Consider the following 13,477-nt stretch of genomic DNA (forward strand, 5'->3'; position numbering starts at 1 on the left):
TGGGGTGTTGCATTTAATCTTTCTGTTGATCTTTTCATAAAATTCTACTCATATTGCTTGCAATTAAAGAGCAGGCAGGGCAAGCCCCTGCCACCCTAGACTGAGCAGCTGGTGACTGAGTTTTGCAAACCTTCAGAGGATCTGAGGAAAAGCAGTTCCCTGGGGGCAGTAGAGCATGAATGCGGCAAACTGGAATCATCCTCGGAGGGTGGTTCAGTGTCCAGACCGGCAGGCCCTGCCTGACTCCTGCCTCTTTAGTATACAAGTAAAACTCTATATTTTAAGACAGAAAACTCAGCCTTTTCCCTATTCCAAAGGTTTCCTCAAATATGCCTTGTCATGAGGCTTGAAGGCAAGTGATCTTACCTGACTCAGGTGTTAATTTTTAAGGTCCAAAAAGCTAAAGCAATTAGTTGCCCGTAATGCCCAGAAGGTTTGACATCTTCTTAGGGGTCTCCAGCTCAGTACTGAGGACAGTGTTTTAGCTACTTATCCACTGCTGCCTCAGGACATGTGACAAGTCAAGAGAAGAATTTTTATTCTGATTCATCATTGAAGAGATATTTGAATACATCACTTCAGGGGAGGCATGAGTAGCTCTTCACTTGACCACTGTCCAGGAAGCAGAGCACGGGACTGGAGCCACAAGCAGGTATAAACTTCACAGGCCTGCCCTGAGTGGCTCATTTATGCTATCATCTCCTCAGGAAGCTACAGCCTTCAGCACAGTCTTCACAAACTGGGCAATTGAGTGTTTAAAACACGAGCCTAAGAATGACATTTAGACCCAAAGCAAAACGGGCAAAAGAGAATGCCTGGGAAAACGTTGAGTTTTGGGAATTGTGTGTGAGAACAGCACCCATGTTAGGAGGCCTGCAAAGTAGCTTTGCAGCCATATACACGTGACTGGCAACAGCTGACAAACCACCACAGCCAGGACAAGAGCATGAGTTACCCCAGGCTTTGGGCTTTGGAGGACAGCACTCTTTTAGGGGGTGGGGGTGGGGCTTCTCTGTTCTACATCAGGTGATCATTTTGAAATGATCATGGTGCTGAAGGACCTGCTAAATCTGGCCTTGTTCCTGCCTTGGCAGGCTGCCACGCATGGCCCAGGATGATGGAAGAGTGTTTTTACAAGTGTGAAGCCCCAGGAACGTTGTCTTCATCCTGTCTGATAAAGCCCAGAGTCAGACAAGCAGGAGGCAGGGTGGCGGGGGGCAGGAGGGGGTGTTACACAGGTTCTAGCTCCATTCCAACCCCTGCAGGCCTACTCACTAAAAACTTCTCACAATGCCAACTTAATAGTCATTTCCCAGCTCTTATGTTTGAGAAACCATTTGGGAATAAAAGTAGTTTTCACTCAGAGTATCATTTTCCCCCCATATTTCCCTCCCTCAAGCAAAGTGAGAAAGAAAAGTAAGATAAAGGCAGCCAGAAGTCAGACACTGAGAAGGAGGTGATGGTTATTCCATCGAGGAGAAGAAGGTTTACTGTGGCTCCTGCTGATGGGGTGGCGGCCTGGAGGGCTGACACTGAGATCAGGAACAAGAGCATTGGATCCATGATTGACTCCTGCCACCATGGGGAGGGAGGGAGAGAGAATGTGGTACATCAAGTTTTCCTCCTCACGCAACCAACTATGATACTTCATGAGCCCATGGATCAAATGCCAAATAGGGAATGCACGTCATGAAGTTTCTTAGGAAAAAAAAACCAGGAAGCTGGCTCATTCAAGGACATTATTAACAAATAAGAACAGGTAAATTTTACAGAATTAAAAAAAAATTGTGAAACGGATTAGATATTTTCTTGTGCAATAAGTTTAAAGGAAAAACAAAGACTTAAAAAAATCAGCTTTGTTCCTAGCACATGGATTCAAGTTTGTGGTTTGGTTTTGGTTTTTGAAACAGGATTTCACTATTGTGGTGGCTTGAATAAAAATGTCCTCTATAAGATCAAAGGGATACAAACTGGAAAGGAAGAAATCAAAATATCACTATTTGCAGATGATATGATAGTGTACTTAAGTGACCCCAAAAGTTCCACCAGAGAACTACTAAACCTGATAAACACCTTCAGCGAAATGTCGGGGTATAAAATTAACTCAAACAAATCAGTAGCCTTCCTCTACTCAAAGGATAAACAGACTGAGAAAGAAATTAGGGAAATGACACCCTTCATAATAGTCCCAAATAATATAAAATACCTCAGTGTGACTTTAACCAGGCAAGTGAAAGATCTGTATGACAAGAACTTCAAGACTCTGAAGAAAGAAATTGAGGAAGATTTCAGAAGATGGAAAGATCTCCCATGCTCATGGATTGGCAGGATTAATATAGTAAAGATGGCCATTTTGCCAAAAGCAATCTACAGATTCAATGCAATCCCCATCTAAATTCCTACTCAATTCTTTATAGAGATATAAAGAGCACTTTGCAAATTCATTTAGAATAACAAAAAACCTAGGATAGCAAAAACTATACTCAACAATAAAAGAACTTCTGGGGAAATCACCATCCCTGACTTCAAGCAGTATTACAGAGCAACAGTCAAAAAAACTGTATGGTATTGGTACAGAGACAGGCAGATAGATCAATGGAACAGGATTGAAGACCCAGAAATGAACCCACACACCTGTGGTCACTTGATATTTGACCAAGGAGCTAAAACCATCCAGTGGAAAAAAAGACAGCATTTTCAACAAATGGTGCTGGTTCAACTGGAGGTCAGCATGTAGAAGAATGCAAATCGATCCATTCTTATCACCATTACAAAGCTTAAGTCCAAGTGGATCCAGGACTTCCAGATCAAACCAGATACACTCAAACTAATAGAAGAAGTGGGGAAGAGTCTCGAACACATGGGCACTGGAGAAAATTTCCTGAACAAAACACCAATGGCTCATGCTCTAAGATCAAGAATCAACAAATGGGACCTCATAAAACTGCAAAGCTTCTGTAAGGCAAAAGATTCTGTCATTAGGACAAAAGGGCACCCACCAGATTGGGAAAAGATCTTTACCAATCCTGCATCTGATAGAGGGCTAATATCCAAAATATACAAAGAACTCAAGAAGTTAGACTCCAGAGAATCAAATAACCCTATTAAAAATGGAGTACAGAGCTAAACAAAACAATCTCACCTAAGGATTATCGAATGGCCAAAAAGCACCTAAAGAAATGTTCAACATCTTTAGCCATCAGGGAAATGCAAATCAAAACAACCCTGAGATTCCACCTCACACCAGTCAGAATGGCTAAGATCAAAAAACTCAGGTGACAGCAGATGCTGGCGAGGATGCGGAGAAAGAGAAACACTCCTCCATTGTTGGTGCGATTGCAAACTGATACGACCACTCTGGAAATCAGTCTGGAGGTTCCTCAGAAATTGGACATTGAACTGCCTGAGGATCCAGCTGTACCTCTCTTGGGCATATACCCAAAAGATGCTCCAACATACAACAAAGACACATGCTCCACTATGTTCATAGCAGCCTTATTTATAATAACCGGAAGCTGGAAAGAACCCAGATGCCCTTCAACAGAGGAATAGATTCAGAAAATGTGGTACATCTACAAAATGGAGGACTCAGCTATCAAAAACAATGACTTCATGAAATTCATAGGCAAATGGAATGAACTAGAAAATATCATCCTAAGTGAGGTAACCCAATCACAGAAAAACATACTTGGTATGCACTCACTGATAAGTGGGTATTAGCCCAAAATCTGGAACTACCCAAGATGCAATCCACAGACCACAGGAAGCTCAAGAAGAAGGATGACCAAAAAGCAGATGCTCCCACTCCTTCTTAAAAGGGGGAAAATATCCATAGGAGGGGATATGGAAGCAAAGTTTAGAGCAGCGACTTAAGGAACAGCCATTCAGAGCATGCCCCACATGTGGCCCATATATATATATACAGCCACCAAAACTAGATAAGATTGATGAAGCTAAAAAGTGCGTGCTGAAAGGGATCGGATACAGATCTCCCCTGAGAGACACATCCAGAACATGTCAAATACAGAGGTCAATGCTAACAGCAAACCACTGAACTGAGAACAGGACCCCCTTGGGGGGAATTAGAGGAAGAATTGAAAGAATTGAAGGAGCTTGCAGACCCATAAGAACAACAATGCCAACCAACCAGAGCTTCCAGGGCTAAACCACTACTGAAAGACTATACATGGACTGACCCAGGACTCCAACTGCATAGGTAGCAGAGAATAGCCTTGTTGGGGCACCAGTGGAAGGGGAAGTCCTTGGTCCTGCCAAGGTTGGACCCCCAGTGCAGGGGAATATGGGGGGCAGTAAGGGGGATGGATGGGAGGAGGGGGAGGGGATGGGGGCTTATGTACAGGAAGCTGGGAAAGAAAATAATATTTGAAATGTAAGTAAAGAAATATATCTAATAAAAAATGGTCTTCATAGACTCATAGAGTTGAATGTTTGGTCATCCAGGAGTGGGAGTATTTGGAGGTGTGGCCTTGATGGACTGGGTGTGGCTTTTTAGAGGAAGTGTGTCAATGGGGGCGGGCTTTGAGTTTCAAATGCTCAAGCCAAGCCCAGTGTCTCTTACTTCCTGCTGCCTGCCAATGAAGATGGAGAACTCTTGGTTCTTCCTCCAGCACCATGTCTGCCTGCATGCCACCATGCTTCCCAGTACAGTGACAACAGACTAAACCTCGAAGCATAAGCCAGCTCCTATTAAATGCTTTCCTTTGTAAGTGTTGCCATGGTCATGGTGTCTTTTCACAGCAACAGAACTTTAAGACAACTGTATAACCCCTGCTGGCCTTGCACTCACATTAGTCGTCCTCCCTCAGACTCCTCTGTGCTGGGTTTACAAGGCTTGTGCCACTATATCTGGTTGCAGCTTGAACATTCAACACTGTAACATGATGTAAATGTTTTCTTTAATAAGTAATAGATTCCTTTTTAATGCTTCTATTTTACTTTAGTTTGCTTACATTCAGTTAAGTAAGTTATAAAGTAGGGCAAATGGCATACACTAGACAAAAATAAAACCTAACGCAAGTAAGCAACAACAGAATAATCGATCACCCCCTCTGCCATCATCACCTCTGTTTTCAGAGGAACCTAAGGCAAAGGCCCAAAAGGTACCACATAAAAACATACAACTCCCTTTTGAAGCTTGAATCAATCTGTGGGATTCAGGACTTGGCAACATGCCATGTGGAACAGGAGGACTGAACTTGAGGGGAGGTGACCGAAGCCACCATGCAATCCGCTGAACCACAAGAGGAGGGACATTAACCTGGCTGGGCAAGAAAGCAAATGGTCTCTGTGCCTTCAAGGAATTCTCTGCCAGCTGGGGCTCAGTTGAAAGCACCAGTTCTCATTAGTAATTCCTCAGGCCCAGACGTAAGACTCACTACCGTGCGGTTTCTACAATCCTGTACCAGACTGACTAGCTGATGTTTTTTAACTGAGTTGAGAGAGGGCTGCAAGCTTCTCCATGGCTGCTGCCTTTGAGCACCGAGGCCACGTTTTTCCATTTGCCTGAAAACGACTCAACATTTTTGCTGCATTACCAAGGCCACTTTAATTTATCACTTTGTTTTAAAGAACTGCACCATCCAAAAATAACACAAAATTACTCATTCTGTTGGAGGGTACTGCAGCCTTTCATAAGTCGTGTAATCTTCCACTGATTGGGCCCGGCTGAGACAAGAATCAGCCTTCTACAACCTAGCAGTCACCAATGGAAGCTGCTGGGTTTTCAAAGCAAACTGTAAGTTCTGTTTTTCATTTCGAAACAGGGTCTCATGTAACCTAGGCTAGCCTTAAACTCAATACTAAGTAGTCAACGATGACCTTCTACTTCTGATCCTTCTGCGTCTACCTCCCCAGTACTGGGATTACTAGCCTTGGCCAGCACACCCAGTTGTTTGGGGTTTGTTTGTCTTTTGTTTTGTGTCTTTTAACCACTAGTGCCAGAAAGAATATCTGAGCAGAGAGAGAGAAGCTGTGCAGCTAAGTTTTACATCCCTCCCTTGTCTCATTTACGTTGACTGTAATAGTACAGAGATAGCTGGCTTCCTCAGCCATCTTCCTCCCAGTTCTCCCGATGTCCATAAGGAATTATGACTCCGCTTTTTAAATGTTGAGTTTAATATTAAGTTTCATGCTTTAAGTATCTAAAGAACTTTGGGACTAAGTTCTTTATATGAGAAGACACTTTAAAACGTGGGCTTGTGGAGAAGTACAAATCAAGCCAGTTTCCAGAAGTTTCGCTGAGATCATCTGTGTGTGATGATGATCCGTGCTGCCTTGGCCTTCAACTGCATTGGTGTGCTTAAGACAGCCTTACGGTGATCTGTTTTGAACATCATCATAATGGAATATATATATGAGGACCTGGCAGAGAAATGCACTGTCTTATTAAATTTCAGCATCCACTTCCTTTTGTGTTTCTCATTATCCCTCTAGTCTCTTTGTGCAGAGGAAGGAGTCTCCATGTCTTAAATGTTTCCCTCCCCCAAGGACAGCCTGGGGTCAGTCATGACTGAAGCCTGCAGTGTTCTCCACTTTTGTTGACTTTCTATTTTAGAGGAGACCTTTGAGAGATTCTTTGCAATGAAATTCTGCTAAGAGGAAAAGTCTAGCAGTTGGTGGTATTATTAAATGCCCCCAATTAAACCACAGAATCTGCCATTCACAACCCTCGTCCCTTGGGAGCTCAGAGAGCTCTGGAGGTTTTACCGTATTAATCCTCACATTCCATTGTGAGGAGGACAGGATCAGACCACTTTAAATCAGGGCTTCCTAGATAGTTTTCCTTCACAACCCCTTTCTACCTGGGAAAATTGTACGTGGCTCTGCAAACACAGGTATCTAAAATAGGCATGGAAATCAAACATGCAGCACTGGTAAACTAACTTTATTTTAAAACAACTCTTGACTTTACCGTTTATTAAAATAAAAGCAAATTTACAGACTAATGAGATGAACATGACTGTTTATTTATACACAAAAAATGAAATCTTAGCTGAACATTTATTTGCTACTACAGGACACAGAGCATCTCCGACGTTTTCCTGAATTGATTAATATTTTGACTTCATCATCAACAACACAAAGAATGCCACATCACATAAATACGTAGCACAAAACTAGAGAAGTATGTTTCACGCCATTTTCACTTCATAAATTGTTAGAAATTCTGTTCTAATCCCAAGCCAAAGTTCATTTAACCATCTTGTAGATAAAATCCAAGTCAGCGATCCAGACAACACTTTTTTTTCTTTGCTTTGTTGCCTGGCTTTGTTTTACTTGCCTGTTGTAAATATTTTTGTTCAATGTTTATTATTTTGTAATTTCACATATTTACACAAAGTATGCAGATCATATACACTCCCCACAATCCCCTCTATTCCCCTCCAACTCTTTCACAGCCCCCTTACAACTGCCCTCCAACTGTTCCTAGACCCCACCTCCACAACTCCCCACAAACTTTATGAATTTTTCTTTTCCCTTTTTGCTAATGATACACTGAGTCCAATTAGCCTTACCCATATGTACATGGGTAGAGGACTACCCCTGGGACCCAAGAAACAGACCATAAACCAGTTTTCAAGGATAAAAACAAACCACAATTTTAAAGATTAAACATTCCAATAGAATGCAATACAAAGATATACAAAGTTAATATTTAAATACTGAAAACGGACAGTAGAAAATATTAAAAGTCTTTGTTTCCATAAGAGCAGACGACTTTGTATTTGTAATAAAAAGACCATAATTTAGAGCACACAATAGCCTTGAATCCTGGTTAAGATATTCCAGTTGACACTGCTACTGTGACAGTACAATGTGAATATTGCGTGTTCCCAATGAACGGAAGCTTAAGTGAAGTCATACAAACTACATGGACAGGTGCTGCACAGACACCTTTGCTTCGTTACATTTTGATGTTCGATTTCTTTTTGGTCATGGACATTCGGAGAAAACGTTGGTAATGTTTCATGACCCCTACAATCAATTGTGCAACCCCATAAGGATCACACACTACGGCTTAAGGAATTGCTCTAAATGACGCTCTTGCCTGGTGGCAGTGGTACTATGTTGATCCCCAGTTTCTCATGCAGGGATCATGCAATTAGAAAGGTGGAGTTTTCACAAGATCAGAGGGAACTGGGGTAGGGTATGAAGGCTCGGTAGCTGGACAATGGGCCAGTCTACTGTGAAGGGAGCAGGAAGGAGCAAGGGAGCCCACAGAGGAGCACTTGGCCCAATGCATACCTGATCCAAAGCACATTTCCCTACCTCCTGCTGACACATCTCTCCGGCAGCCTTCACTTTAAAGACCTAATCTGCTTATCAATGTAGACTCATCTCCCTGAAGCTGCCAAGAAGAATCTGGGTCAGTGGAGTTGACAGTTGCAGGAGTGGTCAGACCAGGATGTGAGCAATGATGAGTACACTCTAGCTTGTGGCTAGAGTGATCAGGCATATTCTTAACAGAAGTGTAAAGGCAGAGCTACCTGTAGGTAAAGAACAAACTTGAACTTCTCTTTCTTCCCTTTTGGCAATCATATTCGTTCTGAAAAGTGAGAAATCTACACACACACACACACACACACACACACACACACACACACACACACACACACAGAGGCACATTCAAATTGAGGGAGCTTCTCCCAGGCCCCTATGAGGTGTTAATTTACTTTAGAGAAATGATTTTCTGAATCATTTAAGGTGTTTGCACATCTCATAAGGGTCTTTGTCCTAGAAAGAAGCAAAGAATGCAACTAATATTTTGGATGGGAAATTTCCAAGTCAGGTGGAGGAGGCATTGCAGTCAGAAGAGATCTCTATCCTACAGATAACTGTTATCCCCACTCAGACATAGTATGGAGAAGTTGCTGAGACTCCAGCAATGGAGTTTGGAAACTTTGCCTCCATGGTGGTCAGTGTGTGTTGGAGTAGTAGGATATGAGGAAGAAGTTACCATATCTAGTTGTAGCACAGTCACCTGACTGTGAGAACTCAGTCAGGGCTCAGGTAAAAACACCAACAAACAAACAAACAAAAAACCCCACAGAGAACAACCTGAGCAGGACTAGAGCAGTTCCTACAAGTGTGACAAAAAGGAGGGACTGGCCATTGATGTTGTCATGTTGTTGTCATGTGTTGTTTTAACCTTCCTGAGATGCTTTTAGTCTATACAGTCATCCTATATCCTGATGCTTTCCAGGTGGTTCATAATCTAATGTTATTGGCTTCAACACAGACTTACAGGTAATAAGATCAAATGTAAACTATGTGAACACCTAGGTACCTGGAGGAATACAACTCAGGCTTCTGCGTCTGTCACTAGACTTGTTGCAGGTTAGACCATGATGACAGGTACCTGGGATACAGGATGAATCCTTTCTCTTTCCTGAATGGCAGGTGTAGAGAAAGATAACCAACACAATATAAGATACAGAAGGTTCCATAGAACTGTGGAAGAGGAGTCCTTGACCTACCATCGTGATGGGATGAACTTAGAGAGCTAAAAAGTGAGGGCCCCAACAGAGAGGTGAGATGGGGAAAAGCATTGTAACAGAGGGAGACCCTGGGCGGGGGAGGATTGGACAGGAGGACAGGGAGCAGGAAGGAGGTGGTGGCATGAAGAGAAGAGATGGCAGCCACTAACGTTTCTATTCTCTTCTCTTTAACTCACATTCCTTCAGATGGAAAAAGGAAGTAAATCAAGGGATGGTTTTAATAGTTTAAACATATACAGTATTGGGGCTGGAGAGATGGCTCAGCAGTTAAGAGCTACTGCTTTTCCAGAGGTCCTGAGTTCAATTTCCAGCAACCACACGGTGACTCACAGCCATCTATAATGGGATCTGGTGTGTCTGAAGAGAGCTATAGTGTACTCATATACAGAAAATAAATAAATAAAATACACACACACACACACACACACAATATTATCAGAGTTCTGTTTCTAATAGCAATGATATAAACAGAAGCATCAACCTTCAAACAACATAAATATCCACCTACAGAGAAATGGTTGAATATGAGGCATCTATGTATATTAAGTAAGTGTGTGTGTGTGTGTGTGTGTGTGTGTGTGTGTGTGTGTATAGTATGTAATCCTTCAAAATAGAAAGAGCTCCAGATGTAAACACAGCAGCAAGTCTGAGAAATATTAAGTAGAAAACCTAGATCTCCGGGTGTGAAGACTCATGCCTGCAATACCAGTAATCAGAAGGCTGAGACAAAGATGGGTCAGTGATGGCTGAGACTTCGCCATGAACAGGACTGTCTGCTTGTGTATACTTCTTGCCCTCTGAAGTTAAACTTCAGGTCAGATCCCTAAGACAGACCAGGGGGTGCTGTTAAGACTCCTATGGCTGCATTAAATAAGGTTTGCCCCTGTTTTTCATGCTTGTCTCTTGATGTCTTGGGGATACATTGTCAAGCCTAGCTTGTTGAGCCCAGGCTTAGAGCTAAAAGCTGGAGCAACACAAACACATGCCCAGCATCAACTGGGAAGCACAGACTGATAATAATTTACTCCTCACGTAAAAACATACTAACCACCTGAACCCTTAGGCAAGTATATGGAAAACATGGACATTTGAGTGTATCAAAACCATGCTTAAAAAACCAGGGCCAAAAACTCATCAAACTAGGGCTGGAGAGATGGATCATCAGTTAAGAGCACTAACTATTCTTCCAGAGGTCCTGAGTTCAATTCCCAGCAACCACATGGTGGCTCACAACCATCTGTAATGAAATCTGATGCCCTTTTGTGGTGTGTCTGAAGACAGCAACAGTGTACTCATACATTAAAAAACAAAACAAAACAAAAAACCAAAACTCATTGAACACACTAGACTAACAAAGGGTATAATAATACCCACCCTCTTCAGGATTCCTTGAAGGACAGCTAACCCTGAGATGGCGAAGGCTCCACCCACTTTCCATCTGACCATCCCAGAGAACTCCTGACCGTTCTGGGGACTTCAGATTAGCCTGGTCTCTACTGCTAGGCACATACCACTTGAATTACTATCTATTAATCCATGGTCAATTCACCTATCCACAAACTCGGTCACATTGTCCTACCCCTTTAAGGGGACCCACAACTCAGCTCTCAATGCCTCTGGCAGCTTTCCAGCTGAGCTTACTAATGTGTTTTCTAACCACTTGCAGGGACCCTCTCGGCATCAGCTCTGAACCTCTTCTTCCACAGACCTTTGTGAACTTTAATGCCTCCTCAGCCCTCCTTTTAAAAAGAATAACTTTTTTCATTTTCGTTTATTTGTGCGTATCTGTGTAGGGTATACGCTACCTGTGTGCGAGTGCCCATGGAGACTAGAAGAGAGTATCTGATGCCCTGGAGCTGGAGCCGTGGGTAGGTGTGAGATACCTGACATGGGTGCTAGAAACTGAACTCAAGTTCCCTGCAGGAACTGCAAGTGCTCACAACCCTTAGAACATCTCTCTCACTTCCTGTTCAATCTTTTTGTTGCTATTCTGTGGCGCTCTCTCTCTCCTCTCTCTCTCTCTCTCTCTCTCTCTCTCTCTCTCTCACATAAAAACTATATGAAATGCAATGTTCAAGTGTAATGTATTTTGTGAATATACTGCCATATGAGAAGAAATAAGTTATTAGCTATTAATCTCAGAATAAAAAAAAAAAACAAACAAAACCCTCTGTGGCTGCCAATGCTCAGCTATTGAACAAAAGCAGGAGTCCTTGCTAAATTACAGCCAATAAAGTAGTTTGTGAATATATGATTATTCAATAAGTTCTGACATTTTGGAAAGACACAAATGTGTCAATCTGTTTCTGTCATAGCGCTCATAAACTGAGACAGTCTCACGTCCTAATGCCTACGTCTGAGCTTTGCCATTGGACATACTTTAGAGGTCCCACAGCTGGATGGGTGGGACAAAGGGGGTCCGTCATCATTTTCACTAACTACTGTGTGACATTTAGCAGACTTTCAGTACTGGAACAGTTCAGTACTGGATTTGTACCTAAAGCCCCATGAGTGGGAAGTAAGTTCACCATGGATGACATTGGTCCTCAGTCTCTTTTACTTTATTTTGAGACGAGGTCTTACTGATTTGTTCCAGGAGGCCAAGCCTCCTGCCTAGGGTCAAAGGCCAACACAATCAAGCCTGGCTTAGCTAATTCCTATTTTGGATGTGGCATAAGCATAGGGTATTGTCAGTGTCTATGACTTAGTCACCAACAGATCACAGAAAGGTAACATATTACAGTCGTTTCAGAGATCTCAAAATATCTGCCTTCATCATTACTGCAGATTATGTCCCTTAACTAACAAAGGGACCTCATGAAACTGAGAAGATTCTGTAAGGCAAAAGACACTGTCATTTGGACAAAGCAGCAGCCTGCAGAATGGGGAAAGTTTGTTTTGTTTTGTTTTGTTTTGTTTTGTTTTGTTTTTTAACCAACTATGCAGCCAATAGAAGGCTAAAATCTAAACTATATAAAGAACTCAAAAAAACTAGATATCAAGAAAACAAATGAGCCAATTTAAAAATAGGGTGCAAATCTGTGGTGGGTTGAATAAAAATGGCCCCTGTAGGCTCATAGGTAATGGCACTGTTAAGAGACGTGGCCGTTCCTAAACTGGCCCAACTTGAGATCCAACCCATGGGCAAGTACCAATACCTGACATTATTAATAACACTCTGTTATGCTTGCAGATAGGAGCCTAGCATAACTGTCCTCTGAGAGGTTATCCCCAGAAGCTGACTGAAACAGATGCAAAGCCCTGAAGGGAATGGAAACTCCACTGAAAGACCAGCAGAATCAACTAACCTGGACCACTGAGAACTCCCAGAGACTTTAGCCACCAACTAAAGAACATGCATGGGCTGAGAACCAGACCTTCTGCGTTTCAGTGTTCCTGTGGGTCTCTGGAAATTGGACTGAGAGCTCTTCCTAAAGCCTAACTGTGGAATCCATTCCCCAACAGGGCTGCCTTGTCTAGCCTCAGTGGGAGAGGATACACCTAATCCTGCAGAGGCTTGACTCTCCAGGGTCATGGGGGAGGGGCATGCCAAGGAGATCCCACCTTCTGAGAGGAGAACAGGAAGGGGAGGGGGTGAAGGGAAAGGACTCTGTGAGAGGGGGACCAGGAGGAGGAGTAGCCTTTGGGATGTAAACAAACAAACAAATTAGAGGTGTGGCCATGTTGGAGTAAGTGTGGCTGCTTTCCTGGCTCCTAGCTCCCTCTCCAGCACCACATTTGCCTGTATGCTGCCATGTTTCCTGCCATGATGATAATGGACTAATCTGAAACTGTAAGCCAGAAGTAACTGAATGTTTGCCTTTATAAGACTTGCCTTGGTCATGGTGTCTGTTCACAGCAATGGAAACTCTAATTAAGATAATGTATATATTTGTGGCTTCCAGTTTAGTATTTGTAGTTGTCTGCAAATAAAGTGGGTCTCTGTTTTTTGTGCTTTC

The 13,477-nt window shown here is 42.7% G+C and overlaps 1 long non-coding RNA gene across 1 annotated transcript in view; it reads left to right on the forward strand.

Annotated features, from left to right (window-relative positions):
• LOC120100827 (uncharacterized) overlaps window positions 1-13,477 on the forward strand; it is a 65,395-nt gene extending 51,918 nt beyond the window's left edge. The window contains exons 2-3 of the long non-coding RNA XR_015674750.1: window positions 11,312-11,386; window positions 12,712-13,477. This is a non-coding gene — a long non-coding RNA (uncharacterized LOC120100827). The remainder of the gene's footprint in view (window positions 1-11,311; window positions 11,387-12,711) is intronic.

This window comes from Rattus norvegicus, chromosome 2 (assembly GCF_021556685.1).
Source record: "Rattus norvegicus strain SHRSP/BbbUtx chromosome 2, alternate assembly SHRSP_T2T, whole genome shotgun sequence".
Taxonomy (NCBI): domain Eukaryota; kingdom Metazoa; phylum Chordata; class Mammalia; order Rodentia; family Muridae; genus Rattus; species Rattus norvegicus.